Source organism: Salvelinus fontinalis, chromosome 16 (genome assembly GCF_029448725.1).
Source record: "Salvelinus fontinalis isolate EN_2023a chromosome 16, ASM2944872v1, whole genome shotgun sequence".
In the NCBI taxonomy this organism is placed as follows: domain Eukaryota; kingdom Metazoa; phylum Chordata; class Actinopteri; order Salmoniformes; family Salmonidae; genus Salvelinus; species Salvelinus fontinalis.
This window is the reverse complement of record NC_074680.1, coordinates 50,690,571-50,703,648: the sequence shown is the minus strand read 5'-3', so window position 1 is coordinate 50,703,648 and position 13,078 is coordinate 50,690,571.

Below are 13,078 nucleotides of genomic sequence, written 5' to 3'. Positions count from 1 at the left end.
GGGGCATGACAGTCGCAAGCGAGCCAACCAGAGTGCTTAGCCAAATATGTTTATAACTAACCCTCTCGTTGTTCTGTGGCTTAGTGAACACTTAACGTTTTCTCGTTGCTAGTTAACGTTAGCTGCTACATTTTCAATCATGTGCGGACACTTATCAGATAAGGCACTTATCAGATCAGTTTGCGTTGGTTGATAACTTGCTGACTAGCTACCAAATTTATCGAGCTAAGCTACTCATTTAAACTGTTCAGATTTGAATGTGGAGCCATTTTAGTGAGTTAACGATGTGGTTTAGTTCTATTTTATCAGACTGATGTGTCGTCCTGTGCATTTTCAGAGTAGTTAGTTGTTTTTCCCCTGCTTGGTGCATCCCTTAGCTCTAGTCTAGAGCAGACTAGTATTCTGCCAGCAGCGCACACGATGACGTCACCTCTGGTATGGTAATGCAGAAACCTTCAAAATAAAAGGCCACGTTATATGACATTGAAATAGGGATAACTCGTTCAAATCATATAGAATTTTTATCAATGGCCACTTTTATTGTGCCAACAAGAAAATGCAATAGGTCATTTGTGAAAACAAACAAAAAATATGTTTTTAAAAAATATCACTTTCGGCCGTGGGTAGGGCGTCATTGTAAATAAGATTTTGTTCTTAACTGACTTGCCTAGTTCAATAAAGGTTACACACACACACCACCACTGACCAAAGTTATTTTGTTGGCATTGACATATTACCAGTAAAACATAATCAAACCTATTTATTTTACTTTCTGTGCTGTTTCGTTGTTCAGTCTTTCATTCTCCACCAGGATTTCATCACATGTCAAGCAGTGAAGTTTCAGCTCTGTCTGTCCGTGGCCTCTCTTCCTCGGTGCGCACAGTCACTGTCCGTTTACATCTTGTCCAGCTGTGTATTGTAAGAAATTGTATTAGATATTGGTAACTTGTTTTAACAACTTCTCAACATTACCTATAAGTTGACACAACATACACACCCCCTCTTTCTCTTGGACATATGCTGGACACATAGGACATATACACGGCACCCACAATTCCCCTCCCCCATGACAATCACACAGACACACCCAACCCATGGTTGGACCTCAGGACAAAGAACTCTCAGGAACCAATGGAACGTGGACACCAGGCCTGATCAGGACTACCCAAGACCCAGATCGACCAACCGGAAGGCCGGACTCGCAGATCTACCTACTTTGCTTGTTGACTATATAGTACTGAACATTTCTGGAAACTGCCTCTTTCCCGGACGATTCACTAGGAGTCAGACTGAAAGAGCCTTGCTGCAAGATTTTACTAAGATATCTTTACATGTAATTAAACTGCCTTATTATAAAATTATCCACCTCGTCCTATTGTCTCCTCTTGTTCTCCTGTCAACAGTAAACGTTTTATTAACAGACTTGGTAGCAGAGGATGGTTAAAACATATTTGTATACGGCCCAATAGAAAATCCATCGGACAGGAGACGTGAGGGAGAAATTTATCCAGAGGAGAGGTGACCTTTTCGAGGGAGAATCGCGATTCAACCCACACAGGAAACTGATCAAAGAGCTCGAAACTAAAGAGGTGAGCAGATACCCGTTTAACCAAAATCTGTATATTGTATTATAGCCAATATCTAAATTCAAAGATCAGGAGTACTGTGGTGAGTGTGAATTGTTGCTAAATTTATGTGGAATTGTTTAGAATTTAAGGCATTGTGTACAGATATCTAAGTATTAATAGGTTAAAGACTTATTCACATAGTCTGGCACTACGCGGTATGCTGATCGAGTAGGTGTACAGTGAAGAATAAGCTTTATAACGATTCACATAGTCGGGCCATATTTGACAGTCGATCAGGTAGGGGTTACCGTGAAGAATCCATAATTAAAAGATGGGATCCAAATAGCCGGGCAGTAGTTAGATTTGGCAAATCAGCTAGGTGTTACCGTGACGACCCATAAAAAAAATAAAAATAAAAATAAAATATATATATAACGATTCACACAGTCGGGCCATATTTGACAGTCGATCAGATAGGGGTACCGTGAAGAATCCATACGTTTTCAAATAGTCGTGCAGTAGCTATACTTAGCTAGGTGTTACGTGAGAATTCTAATATTGCATGTGTAAGTTGTGTTGTAATTATATGTGTAAGTTGTGTTGTCGCAATGTGGGGGATTGAACGTTCCACGAGACCAATTGCTACTAACTAGCCATATGCTAGTTGAGGCTGTGATAAAGTGACCGCCGTGTCGATGTGTATATATTGCTGTGAAGCAACTATTTTCTGCTGATGAGTTGACCGGATTTTTCCCTCTCCTGCTGTTGATAAATCCCTAAGGGTGAGAATCAATTTGAGAATTATTATAGAAGCGCGTGAATTACTAGTATACTGTCCCCAAAGGAAATTTCTGAAATGTTTTGGCAAAGTATTTAATTAATCGGAAAAAGTTCAAATTAAATCGGAAAAGTTAATAGAAATAATATCTTTCGAATTATATATCGTATAATTGCCATTACAATTATATCAGGAGCGCCTGAATTACTAGTATATTGTCCCCAAAGGAAACTTCTGAAATATTTTGCCAAAGTATTTAATTAATTAAATTAGCGAAAAGCAATAATGTTTTTTATTAAAAGTACCTAAAACTGTCATTCCAATTATAACAGGAGCGCGTGAATATATTCGTATATTGTTTCAAAGAGATATAGCTGATATATTGTTGGAAAACGAAAATAATACATCGAATACACGGCAATAAAATCCTTTGTCCACGCGAGTCGGACACGAGAGTGGGGGAAGAGAGGGGAAGAAAAATACATCGCTGGTTTCGATCAGTAACGGGCTAAAGTATACAAAGACAATAATAGACCCAGACATAGCTTAACGACAAAATGACCACGACTATCGTCCCCAAACACAAATTCAACGAATATTTAGATCAGAGAATGAAAGACAGAGCAGGCGGGAAATTACACTACAAACCCGTTAAAAAGATTTGGGAGGAAGTGAGGCTGAAATGGACTCAAACAGGTTTTCTTAGTGGAGTCGCCCCATCAAAAGGGCAACTCCTCATTAAGGAGAAAGAATTGGAGGAAGCAGTGAAGCAAGGGATAGAATGTGAAGTTGATAAGAATAAGAGTCACTTATTTAAAAAAAGAAGGGACAAAGCAAAGGGAAAAGGCACAGGCTGAGATGAGAATAGGTTTATGGGCAATTGAGAAAATTAGGAAAGCTCTCCCTTACCGGAAACCTGATACGATGGGAGTGGTCACTGGAGCACCAACTGACACCAAAGAGGGCAGGCCCAATAATAATGATGGCCCACCTACCACCACAGCAACCCCATCGGCCCCCACCCATCTATACCCAGAACTGCCACAGGGAGAGAAAAAAGCACCACCTCCCTATTTTCAAAATCCATTCACTCAGCAATCACCTCCCCCCTTCCAGGGCATGTCTGACGAATATGCTCCATGGCCCTGAAGCTGCTCACCACTAACCTACACTCATCATTGACCTGGACTACTGAAGCATCAAAGGCTTTTGCACTCTTGAAAACAGATCTCTAAGTGGCAGTAGCCTTAACAGCACCTGACTAAAAAAAAAACAAGTTCCATCTGGATGTTTCTGAAAAGGAGGGATTTACATCATCCATCCTTTTCCAGAACCTAGAGGGGGAGAGAAGAGTGTTGAGGTATCACTCCTCCAAACTGGACTACATTGAAGAAGGACAAACCACATGTTCCAGGTATGTGGCTGCAGTGGCAAAAGCTATTGGAAAAACAGCCCACATGATAATGTGCCATCCATTGGAAATCCACACCCACCATGGGGTTGCAGCATATCTGATGAGCAAAGAATTCACGTTCAGCGCTGAAAGGAAAACGAAAATCCAGAATAAATGCACACAATCACACATCACATTTGTCAACACTGACAAAAACATGGCAGACGCACTCAATGCTGAAGGTCTACCCCACTCCTGTGCAGAAAGAGCTGCACAGGAACTGAAACGGAGACCTGACCTGGGGAATGAACCACTCACCAACACACACAGATATGGGGAAAGACAATGTGACTAATGGAAAAAGGTACCTGTTAGTTATGGTAGACAGGTTCTCTAAATGGGTTGAGGCAATACCAACAGCAGGGGAGGATGCAAAATAGGTCATTAAGTGGCTGCAAACCAAACTCATGTGTGTTGTTTAATGACAAACGCTCCATGTACCAATAGGGTCGGATGTGTAAATGTCAACTGATTAATGTGTATTGTGTAATGACAAACGCTCCATGTACCAATAGGGTCGGATGTGTAAATGTCAACTGATTAATGGATGTTGTTTAATGATGGGGTTAGTGTACAGGCCACAATCTCATAAGTCTCGTGGAACGCGCCAATAAAATGTATGTGCAGGTTTGAAGTTGATTTGGGTTGAAGTCCTGCCCCTGGCGTTGCTGGCCATGATAGCCTCTCCAGGTGCAGGCACCCATCTCTCTCCTCATGAGACAATGGCTGGAGGAGTCATGCTTGGTCCACCAAGGAAGGGAGGTCATATGCCCGCCCTTGATGTACAACAAATTGTAATGTTTGATAATTGACGGAACATTCTGCAGCTCTCTCCACACAGATTCATAAGGTCCAACGGGGAAGCAGAAGGGAGATCTGGCACACGGAAGTTAAAATTGGTGACTGGGTGGGGTTAATGTCCACAAGAGAAAGTGGCTAGAACCCAGGTGGAATGGACAGTACGAAGTGAGGGAGGTTACTTCACACTCAGTCCAGGTCAAAGGTAAATCAGGCGCACCTTGGCACCACCTCACACATTGCACTCCAGCCCCAATCCCTTCTAGAACACTGACAGAAGTCAGAGCTGATTTAAACAGCTTAAATTCAATTCCAAATGAAGACATTTCTGACTCAGGTGATGCGGAATCAAACTCCGCCTCCCCTGATAAAGGAACCTCGCCCAGTTAGAGGGATATTTCTCCCTCCCTGGGCAAGGCTAGGGATATCTGGCCCCTTATTTGTGATATTCCTACTGACATTTGGGGTGTCCCTGGGCACTTTCACATGGTTATTAGAATAACTATAACCGGATCCCCATGGATGTATGCCACGGACACTCTAGTCTAACTAGGTAATAATAGATTAAAAAATTAAAAAAATCAAAAATTTAGAAAACAATAGTTAAAATAAGAAACTAATATGGCTCAAATTGAGAAGGTTGAATAAGAGTGGGTGGAGAGCTATGCAGAGAATGGACAGAAGATGGCAGTATTGCAGCACCCAATGGTCTCCCAGCCGACTGGTTGAATGCTGGTGACATAATTTTGTTTTTTGGAGTAAACATTAAGGTTAAGGGTTTCCGTGTACCCAGAGATAAGATATCTTAAAAGAATACACTCATATGGGAATAGGAGTTTTACTTTCTGAGTTTTATTTAGGCAAGGGACTTTGAGAAGATAAAGGGTTCTTTTGGTATGTTTAGATATGGAACACGAATGTAGGTGTAACATTTTGACCTGTTTTCTGTTTCCATTGCATTTTCCGGCGACTTGATCACTCGCGGGGAAATGTGGTGAGAATAATGAGATTGTGTCATTTGGGATACTAGTTTTGAGGTAAATTGATTATAATAGAGTTTATAACTCTTGACCATAAGGTAAGCATTTGTATTGGCCATTAGAAGATAGAGATAGGTTAATTAAGGTTATGTTAGGACTTTAAAGGTTGACACTATAAGACCTGTGGTTATTTTTAAATCCATGCAGATAAAGTCAAAACAGTGAGACACTTAGTTAATATTGTGAAGGAGCACACAGTTGTTATTGACTATTATTACAAAAAGGCAGACAGATGGGTCTACCCCGCACTGTTCAGACCTTGAAGGTTTGAGAGCAGAGTGGGGAGGGTGGACCAGGAAATGAGCAAGGTAGGCTGTGAAATAAGATAGGAGAAAGGGGTTAACATATATAAGCAGCACAGATACATTTCAAAGTAGATAAGCCACTTGACAGAGAATTGGAAAAGAATAGATATGAATGTACGCCCAAGGGAGAATTGGATATGCGGGGAATAAAAGGGACGTTCCTAGAATATGATGTACTAAGTTATTATTTAGAGTAGGTAAGGTTGATACCTGGCCAGAGCCAGGTATCAAACGAAGGAGGGTACATTGTGGACTAGGAAAGGATGGGGCCTATTGGATAATAAACTTATTTAAAATTAAACATTTATAGCTAAAAAATTAGGCATAGAAGTTAAATATATAATCAGAAAGAACAAATGAGGAACTGTTTGCTAACCAGACCTGTATGTCCAAGAGTTTATACATTGCAGGTGAATTAAGGGAGAAGGTGAATCACTCGACCTGGGGGCATATCGCACTTGGAGGGTGAGACACACTGACACTGCCGAATGATCACAGAGTTAAGGAGAAGAACTGTTGCTAATAAAGCTCAGGGGTCAACTCCTTAATGAAGAATTCCCTGACCCCGACCTTTCCTCACTGTGTTCGTTCATAGAAGTGAAAGTGTTGCTTGATCTCTGGCTGATGATGTGTTCTCTGGGAGAGGGTGGGGTTTTACAGGACTGCTTGTAGTCCTGAGCTGTCTGATCAGGATACGATGGGGATGATACCATCGCAGTGCTCATGGAACCACCACCAGTTCCAACGGACCAGGGTTCAGCCGGCCTCCTCCACCACTTCAAGACCAAGTCCCACGCCATCACCTAAGCTCTCCAATCTGGTACAGATAATAAATATAAAAGACATCTCAGATAGTGAACATTTGGGGACTGAAACTGAGTATGAGGAAAGGGAGAATATGTGGTTGACCTACAAAACACTTAATAGAAAGGACTGTGTCGTATGTGGACATGCCAGACCTATTCTGGCTGCTCACCCATTTGTCCTAAGTAATGGGGAAGGTTGGATGTGCATATTGGAAAAGTTCGAGCCAAATTCAACCCTGTGTAAAACTCTGAGTCTTGTGTTCCCAGTGGTCCCTCCCCAGAAGGTACCGTGGGGAGTTAAGGCATATGGGGGATGTAACAGCTGTATCCCTGGCACAGGTAGCGGTATGGACTATGGAGGGCTCCCTGCTACTACCTGCATCAATAATACCACTAGGAACTGGAGGTGTTGCTGATGTATGGTGGATGTGTGGACCTGCCAGGCGGTTAACCCCATTTTTGAAAGGAAATTGTCGTTGCTCATGTGTTTTGGCCAGTCTGATACCACCGTTGCCTATTATTATAGCTAATCAACTTCTGGGAGCTACACAGGACACAGAGGCTTGGGACCAACCCAGGAGACGGCAGAAACGTGACGCTCCTTGGTCCGAGGGTACAGATAACATGCACACCAACCTGTTGGGGGTCCCAATAGGGGTCCCCCACGAATTCCAGACATTAACCAGGAATGATGGCCTGTGGCATCTGATGCCCATCATTGGCCCAGCTATTGTTGATGTTAAAACAAAAGGTCTGGATCAATTATAAACACACCCACACAGGACTTACAGGGATGGCTGAACAATTGGATGCTGCCTCACAAACCAGTAGACACAATAGACTAACACTGGACATAAGTCTGGCCAACAAGGGAGGTGTAACAGTGTTGCACGTTTGTTCCTAACAATACTAGTCCGGATGGGAGCATTTCAAAAGCTCTGAGTGGGTTGGCAAGGTTAACAGTGGAGATGAAGGGTCTTGCAGGTGTGGAGGAGAGTGGACTGTTCCCCTGGCTGGGTGGTTGTTTTGGTAAGTACACTGCAATGATGATGACTGGATTTCTGACACTAGTTGTGGTTTTTCATTTCTGTGTTGCCTGTATCATACCTTGTTTGAAGAAGTTTGTTACAGATGTGTAAGGAGCCTCTAGTATGATGCCGTTGCTTGATGCTCCAGTTGGAGAGGCTGATACGAAAACGAGCTTCCGCAGGAGAGTGGGCTGACAGAGGAGGACCCTTGGTTTGCTGTAGTTGATGTTGAATGAATAAAAAGTGATGTTTGTCCTCCCTGTTGTGAAGGTTTGAAGTTCCCGGGTGGCGACGAGCCCACCTGGTACAGGTTGCATAGAGGGATGGACCTGAGGGTTTAACATATTCTCGTTTTTTGGTTTACTAATGTGTGGTTGGCCACTCCAGGGGTAGTTATTGGAGTGGTCTCCTTTTTGGTCCTTGCTCATTTACGACTCAACTTACATTGATGCTATTGGTCTCCCTAGGGGGTGCCAGATGAATATAAACTGGCGGACCAAGTGACAGCTGGGTTTGAATCATCATTTTGTTGGTGGTGTACAGTTAATAAAAATGTGGACAGAATTAACTACATTCATTTTAATGTCCAGAAACTGGGCAATTGGACTCAACAAGGCTTCGAGGCGGTCCATGGACAATTGGCAGCTACGTCCTTGATGGCATTTCAAAATAGAATCGCGGTTGATATGTTATTGGCTGAACGGGGGGGGGGGGTCTGTGCAATGTTTGGTGCACAGTGTTGTACCTTCATTCCCAATAACACAGCTACGGATAGGAGTCTGACTGTAGCATTGGAGGGACTTCGTACCCTTAATGGTAAGATGAAACAGCATTCTGGAGTGGACACTACTATGTGGGACTCATGGATGGATGCCTTTGGTAAATATAAGACGCTGGTTTCCTCTATCCTAGTATCAATTTCTGTTTTTGCGGCCATTCTTGTAATAACTGCAGCCATAGACCCTAATCAGGAAAGGGCCCAAATGTTCCCATTGCTTGAGGATGGGGAAGCTGGACCTGTCTATCTATTTGAGGACTAAGATACTATTATGTCACGTCTCTTGTGAGACGTGAAGAGAGGGAATCAAAAATTTGTCTTCTGACAAATTTTATCCCTTAGCTTTGTCTTTTTATACTTTTATGTCACGTCTCTTGTGAGACGTGAAGAGAGGGAATCAAAAATTTGTCTTCTGACAAATTTTATCCCTTAGCTTTGTCTTTCCATACTTTTATGTCACGTCTCTTGTGAGACGTGAAGAGAGGGAATTAAAAATTTGTCTTCTGACAAATTTTATCCTTTAGTTTTGTCTTTTATATACTTTTATGTCACGTCTCTTGTGAGACGTGAAGAGGGGGATTTGTAAGAAATTGTATTAGATATTGGTAACTTGTTTTAACAACTTCTCAACATTACCTATAAGTTGACACAACATACACACCCCCTCTTTCTCTTGGACATATGCTGGACACATAGGACATATACACGGCACCCACAATTCCCCTCCCCCATGACAATCACACAGACACACCCAACCCATGGTTGGACCTCAGGACAAAGAACTCTCAGGAACCAATGGAACGTGGACACCAGGCCTGATCAGGACTACCCAAGACCCAGATCGACCAACCGGAAGGCCGGACTCGCAGATCTACCTACTTTGCTTGTTGACTATATAGTACTGAACATTTCTGGAAACTGCCTCTTTCCCGGACGATTCACTAGGAGTCAGACTGAAAAAGCCTTGCTGCAAGATTTTACTAAGATATCTTTACATGTAATTAAACTGCCTTATTATAAAATTATCCACCTCGTCCTATTGTCTCCTCTTGTTCTCCTGTCAACAGTAAACGTTTTATTAACAGTATGTAACATTTCACATAAACCCTGGTGTCTTGTCTGCATCGAAGTAGCGGTCCTTGTACATAGGATCGAGCATGGCGGCGACACAGTAAAGAGAGAATGCCACCGAATCGCTTGTTCACAGCCTGTGTCGGCAGTTTTGTCGAGCAGGCGTTTCAATGCCATGACAGAGGGGTATCACGTCTGCTGCAGGCTCAGTTGATGAATTTATTTCTCTAGTCAGTTGTTCGAATGGAGCTAGCTAGTGTGTTCATGTGCCATTGAAATGGCAGCAGCGGTATGACAACCAGCACATTCATGAGCATGAAATACAACTTGCCTCTGTATCGAAATCCTCGACGACCCACTGTGCTGTCAGACTCGGCATGCTCATGGGGCTGATATCGCTCGTCCAAATGTCTGTCGTGAAGCTAATAGCAGTGCCGCTATTACTGTGTAACTCCGGTAGGGCAACATCTGAAAAATAGTGCACTTGGTAGTGTGTACTGGTGCTCGACCAGTCAGCGAAAGCCAACATCACCCACGACAGAACGGTTGATTGTCAAGGGCAATGAATTCCATTATCTTGGCGTTAATGGATTTCGCCTTTGAGTTGTCTCGCTGAAATGTTCTTACTCTTTCAAATGACTGCTGGACTTGTTGACTGCTCGATCCACACAGCAGACATCGGGCTATGTTAGGAAGGCTGTGTTATATAGGTATGCACGTCATCTACCTACGTTATATAGGTATGCACGTCATCTACCTACGTTATATAGGTATGCACGTCATCTACCTACGTTATATAGGTATGCACGTCATCTACCTACGTTATATAGGTATGCACGTCATCTACCTACGTTATATAGGTATGCACGTCATCTACCTACGTTATATAGGTATGCACGTCATCTACCTACGTTATATAGGTATGCACGTCATCTACCTACGTTATATAGGTATGCACGTCATCTACCTACGTTATATAGGTATGCACGTCATCTACCTACGTTATATAGGTATGCACGTCATCTACCTACGTTATATAGGTATGCACGTCATCTACCTACGTTATATAGGTATGCACGTCATCTACCTACGTTATATAGGTATGCACGTCATCTACCTACGTTATATAGGTATGCACGTCATCTACCTACGTTATATAGGTATGCACGTCATCTACCTACGTTATATAGGTATGCACGTCATCTACCTACGTTATATAGGTATGCACGTCATCTACCTACGTTATATAGGTATGCACGTCATCTACCTACGTTATATAGGTATGCACGTCATCTACCTACGTTATATAGGTATGCACGTCATTTACCTACGTTATATAGGTATGCACGTCATCTACCTACGTTATATAGGTATGCACGTCATCTACCTACGTTATATAGGTATGCACGTCATCTACCTACGTTATATAGGTATGCACGTCATCTACCTACGTTATATAGGTATGCACGTCATCTACCTACGTTATATAGGTATGCACGTCATCTACCTACGTTATATAGGTATGCACGTCATCTACCTACGTTATATAGGTATGCACGTCATCTACCTACGTTATATAGGTATGCACGTCATCTACCTACGTTATATAGGTATGCACGTCATCTACCTACGTTATATAGGTATGCACGTCATCTACCTACGTTATATAGGTATGCACGTCATCTACCTACGTTATATAGGTATGCACGCCATCTACCTACGTTATATAGGTATGCACGCCATCTACCTACGTTATATAGGTATGCACGCCATCTACCTACGTTATATAGGTATGCACGTCATCTACCTACGTTATATAGGTATGCACGTCATCTACCTACGTTATATAGGTATGCACGCCATCTACCTACGTTATATAGGTATGCACGCCATCTACCTACGTTATATAGGTATGCACGTCATCTACCTACGTTATATAGGTATGCACGTCATCTACCTACGTTATATAGGTATGCACGTCATCTACCTACGTTATATAGGTATGCACGTCATCTACCTACGTTATATAGGTATGCACGTCATCTACCTACGTTATATAGGTATGCACGTCATCTACCTACGTTATATAGGTATGCACGTCATCTACCTACGTTATATAGGTATGCACGTCATCTACCTACGTTATATAGGTATGCACGTCATCTACCTACGTTATATAGGTATGCACGTCATCTACCTACGTTATATAGGTATGCACGTCATCTACCTACGTTATATAGGTATGCACGTCATCTACCTACGTTATATAGGTATGCACGTCATCTACCTACGTTATATAGGTATGCACGTCATCTACCTACGTTATATAGGTATGCACGTCATCTACCTACGTTATATAGGTATGCACGTCATCTACCTACGTTATATAGGTATGCACGTCATCTACCTACGTTATATAGGTATGCACGTCATCTACCTACGTTATATAGGTATGCACGTCATCTACCTACGTTATATAGGTATGCACGTCATCTACCTACGTTATATAGGTATGCACGTCATCTACCTACGTTATATAGGTATGCACGTCATCTACCTACGTTATATAGGTATGCACGTCATCTACCTACGTTATATAGGTATGCACGTCATCTACCTACGTTATATAGGTATGCACGTCATCTACCTACGTTATATAGGTATGCACGTCATCTACCTACGTTATATAGGTATGCACGTCATCTACCTACGTTATATAGGTATGCACGTCATCTACCTACGTTATATAGGTATGCACGTCATCTACCTACGTTATATAGGTATGCACGTCATCTACCTACGTTATATAGGTATGCACGTCATCTACCTACGTTATATAGGTATGCACGTCATCTACCTACGTTATATAGGTATGCACGTCATCTACCTACGTTATATAGGTATGCACGTCATCTACCTACGTTATATAGGTATGCACGTCATCTACCTACGTTATATAGGTATGCACGTCATCTACCTACGTTATATAGGTATGCACGTCATCTACCTACGTTATATAGGTATGCACGTCATCTACCTACGTTATATAGGTATGCACGTCATCTACCTACGTTATATAGGTATGCACGTCATCTACCTACGTTATATAGGTATGCACGTCATCTACCTACGTTATATAGGTATGCACGTCATCTACCTACGTTATATAGGTATGCACGTCATCTACCTACGTTATATAGGTATGCACGTCATCTACCTACGTTATATAGGTATGCACGTCATCTACCTACGTTATATAGGTATGCACGTCATCTACCTACGTTATATAGGTATGCACGTCATCTACCTACGTTATATAGGTATGCACGTCATCTACCTACGTTATATAGGTATGCACGTCATCTACCTACGTTATATAGGTATGCACGTCATCTACCTACGTTATATAGGTATGCACGTCATCTACCTACGTTATATAGGTATGCACGTCAT